We start from the raw sequence: 4882 nt of genomic DNA, 5'->3' as shown, positions 1-4882 counted from the left end.
TTTTTTTTTTTTTAATTGGAAAGGCGCATCGAAGCTCCGAATTTAACGCAACCAATTTTATTACAAGAAAACGAACTTCTTCAATTTCTGGTTTACTTTCTGATGTTATAACGCGAATAACACACACATCCCACATCCGAACAAATGCGCGCGGAGGTTTGCCATTTACCGTCCCAAATATGCGTTTTCTTTTCAGGTGTTGCTCGGCCCGGGATCGCAGCCTATCGGAGTAATAGTATAAAATCGCGTAAGAAGTTTGGGCAATAAGCTAGAACGACAGTCCTTCGCCAAAAATAATGCAGTGAATAATTCCTGTGCTAAAATAACAAAATTTCAAAAAACCCCATCAGGCATCAGTGAAAAGTGCGATTAAAATTGCCATGGAAGTAGGTACCTACATATCGTTACCTTAATTCACAAAGGCGTTACCTTAATTCTAAACTGCGTTTATGACAGATTTTGGTAGGATATATTTAAATACACCTTCAGTAAAAAATCCCTTTTCGGTGTAAACATTCTAAAAGTAATTGCAACCGAAAGATAGCATATCCATTTCCAAATTAATTTTACCTTGATCATGCTGCTCTGAAAATTTTAATTTTTGCAGAGTGTTGTTCAACCAATCTAATAATGTCTTGTGACAATCACAAAAATCATGGAATATTAAAAAACTATGTGGGGAAATATTGCTATATCAGAATCAGACATTTTCCAAATACACTTAACTGCTGAGATCACCTGATTTTAAGATGGTTTCTGCCGCCTTTTTTTTTTTAGTTATGTGCCATAGAGGAAACCTTCGCCGATCGCACGCATTGGAATATTTGTAGATAGCAAGCAGATATAAAGCCTTAAGTGCGTCGGCCAATACTAAAGATTTTTTATCTTTAATTCTTTTACCTGAATGCTCACTTTGAAAGTTTGATAAAAACCGTAAAAGATAATTTAGTCAAACTGGTTTCTTTTGTTCCTCTTTACAAAAGAACCCAAAATGGATTTTGTTATATGTAAATTAAGTGAAATACATATATACAGAATATATGTACATGCAAAGCACATGCATATCGTCATTTAAAGTACAAAACCGCGTATCGCCATTCTGCGAAACTGCGTAACTGACATTTGCTGCCAAAAATTTTATTTGCTCACACAAGCTCTTGGCTGTATCCTTAGCCATTCGTCCTGAAATATACTAGCCAGAAATGCGACTGCTTTATAAAAAAGAGAACAATTTTAAAATATGAGTGTTTTTACTCTCTAGAAAATAATTTACATAATTCACATACGTGGTTTTGCTGATACGCGGTTTTGTACTTTAAACGACGACATGTTATTTTGGCTCCAATTAACTCGGGGGTATAAAAGAATGAATGAATTATGAAAAATGTTGTTTTTCTTCTGTATCCAACGTAATACGGTATAAGAAGATCTTCGCATGGAAATGCTACATACATACATACAATACATTGGTCATCTGAATAAATAATATTTGGTGATTTAATCGCATTCCAATCAATACGATTTTTTGGAAAAATTCCATTTTTCGTGGCTTACAAGTAGTTTTAGTGCTACATATGTACATATCTTCCAGGATTATTTCTTCAAAGCTTGGAAGCAGTGTTTCCGTTGTGCGACTAAAGGAGCAATTTGATTCTTTTTAAGCGCCAATACCCTTTGACCCGACTTTTTTTAAAATTTTGATTTTCCTTTCCAAAATTATGTGCGACTTTGGCCCCTTTTCAGAGATGTTTTTAGGAAATGTTAACAGAACCATGCTATTAAAAAATATTTCCTCCTGTAAGTACTAAAAAATGCATTACTTAAAACTTTTAAAGGAAATACAACTCTTCTTCTTGCAGCAATTAGAATTATGTGTATGCTTGCATCCCTGTTTTATGCCAAGCTTGTCCCGCCATTTTCTTTTTAAAGTCAACAGATCTATTCTTTTACTAGTAAACAAAAGCAAAAATAATATGGTGACCCTTTTTTTCGACAATTACCCCTTTTTTGCGACTTTCTGAAAATTCTCAACGGCAACACTTCTTGGAAGTGGTCACGGAAGGAAAAATTTAAATAACTCTCCTGTACAAATCGTCGCCTGGGTAAAAGATTGTCGTAAGCGCAATTTTGACAATTTTTTGGTCTAGATGCAGTTATATATTTTGAAATAACGTCCTTCGATTGGTGTTATCAGTTTTCAGATATCTCCTTTAGTTTCCGAGATATTGACTACAATTTTTTCGATAATTTAGTAAAAATTTAGTTAGTGATGCAGCCATATTAAACTAATCAATATATTAAAAATGACGTTCTCCATTTTTGGATATCTCCTTTAGTTTCTATTAAAGTCCTTGGTTGTATATAAGAAAAGATTTAATATTCCAGAAAATGTACACGTTTGGTTTGAATAAAAGTTTTCAAGTGAGAAAAAATATGACAATATTCTAAAATTACAAATACAGAGATTGCTTAGATTGTTTAAATAAAACAAAACTCAACACCCCTTCTCAATCTCTCAACCCTAATTTGTTACTAAGCATCTTAAATCGAGTTGCATCTAAAGCCTTGGTAAATATATCTGCAAGTTGATCTTCTGTGTTGATTGGTGTCAATTTGATTATACCCTTTGCAATATTATCTCTTATGAAGTGATGTTTTATATCGATATGTTTTGCTCTATTTGATTCCAAAGTATTTGCCATTCCAATGCAACCTCTATTATCTTCGAATATTTCAACTGGACGGTTATCTATTTCATTAAGGTCTCTTAGCAATCCATATAACCAAACCGCTTCTGTAGTTGCTGCGCTTAAAGCAACGTATTCCGATTCACTCGATGATAATGCAACAGTTACTTGTTTTTTTGCTTGACCATGATACCGTACAACCATAAACCTGAAAAATGAATCCACTAACTGATTTACGATCTGTAGCATCGCTTGCCCAGTCAGCATCTGCAAATCCGATAATTGGTTTATTTACTGTTTTACTTTTTAGTTCCTTTTAAATATCTAAGTATTCTTTTCAAACATTGCCAATGTTCTTCCGATGGGTTTTGTTGGTATCTACCCAAATATGCAACTGCATAACATATATCTGGTCTTGCACAAAGCATAATATACATCAAGCTTCCCAACATCTCTCTATAAGGTTTATTAAGTTCAGTTTGCGAATCGTTTTGTACAAGCTGTAGACCTTTCTCAATCGGGCTCCTTACAGGATTACAATCAGTCATACCAAATTTTGTAAGTATTTTCTCTATACTTGCTTCTTGTGATAGTTTAATGCTGTCATCCTGTTTTTCAATTTTGATTCCAAGAAAGTACTTCAGTTCGCCACAATCGAACATATCGAATTTCTTGCTTAAATTTTTTTTAAGCCAATTGATAGAGGAAAGTTCTTTCCCAGCAATAAGCAAATCATCCACATACATTATAACAATTAGATAAATATCGTCAGAAAATTTCGTGTACAAACAGTAATCATGATTAGATATAGTAAAACCAAGCTGCAATAAGTGTTGATTAAACTTTTGATTCCAACATCTTGGAGCCTGTTTCAGACCATAGAGAGATTTCAAGAGTTTGCAAGCTTTTCCCGATTCAGCTTCAATTCCTTCAGGAATTGCCATGTACAATTCTTCTTCTAAGTCTCCGTACAAGAAAGCTGTCTTTACATCCAACTGATGAAATATTAAATTTTTAAGTACACCCACCGACAGGACTACTCTTATTGTTGTAAGTTTAGCTACAGGTGCATATGTCTCGTAATAATCAATGTCTTCTTTTTGTAAAAATCCTTTTGCTACAAGTCGGGCTTTATATCGAGCTGGGATACCATTTTCATCATCCTTCACACGAAAAACCCATTTTGATTTCAATAGCTTCGTTCCTTTTGGAGCATCCACTATAGTCCATACCTTGTTTTGGTACATGGAATTTAGCTCTTCTTTGATTGCTGCCATCCAATTAGCCGCATCACTTCGTCTAGTGATTTCAAAGAAAGTTTCAGGACAATCTGTAGGAATATTGACGGCAGAAGTGGCTCTATATCCAGTAAAGAAATCCAGCAACTTACGTGGAGGTCGGCGCTCCCGTTCACTGTGCCTTAATACAACCTCTGATGAAGGACTATTTTCTTCTTGCGAAGGGAGCGCATCTGGACTATGTACATTCTCAGTATCTTGAAATACTTCATTTAAAACATCATCTTCACCTTCGTCATTTTGGCCGAGCATTGCACCATCCCCCTCTTGCTCGTATCTAGTTATCACATTTTCATCATTGCCTTCTGGATCTTGATTGTTTGTACGCACTATATTTAATTCTTCAATTCTCGAGTTTGATTCCTGCTTAAAAGGAAAGCAGTCTTCATCAAATTTGACGTCTCTTGCAATGAAAATTCTTTGGTTATTTTGATTCCCTTCTGCTTATACCACTCATCTTGTTGTTTAGAGCAATATTCGCGTCCTTGATCAACCGTTATTTTTGAAATTAAAACTCCAAACATCCGCCAAATTGAGCGCATCCAGGTGCATCCTCACTCTGAATCGCCAATCATCATTCCCAAAAATTATAAAGCAAAACAAAATCCATTTTTCCAATTTATGCACTGTTATTTTGGGTGGGCTTTAGTAGTCAGCCGCACCTTGTGTTTTAAGAAAACCAGGTGGAATTAACAAATGAAACTTGGTCAGGATGTTAAGGGTATCCTCTAAAACATGTATAACTAAAAAATATAAATAATATCATTGTTTATAAGTTATTTGTTGTTAAAATTTCTTAAGTCGTTCCACTTGGTTTCGTTAACAAAAAAGCATTTGTGCATACTTTTACATATATAAATGCACATAACACTGTACTTAATACTTTACACACTTTTC

General features: G+C 34.4%; 1 protein-coding gene across 1 annotated transcript in view; it reads left to right on the top strand.

Annotated features, from left to right (window-relative positions):
- LOC118748391 overlaps positions 1-4882 on the top strand; it is a 199178-nt gene that overhangs the window by 89022 nt on the left and 105274 nt on the right. The window lies entirely within an intron of this gene.

This window comes from Rhagoletis pomonella, unplaced genomic scaffold (genome assembly GCF_013731165.1).
Source record: "Rhagoletis pomonella isolate Grant_MI unplaced genomic scaffold, Rhpom_1.0 Rhpom_scaffold_00013, whole genome shotgun sequence".
NCBI classification, from domain to species: Eukaryota; Metazoa; Arthropoda; class Insecta; order Diptera; family Tephritidae; genus Rhagoletis; species Rhagoletis pomonella.
This window is presented reverse-complemented; position numbering and strand designations above follow the sequence as displayed.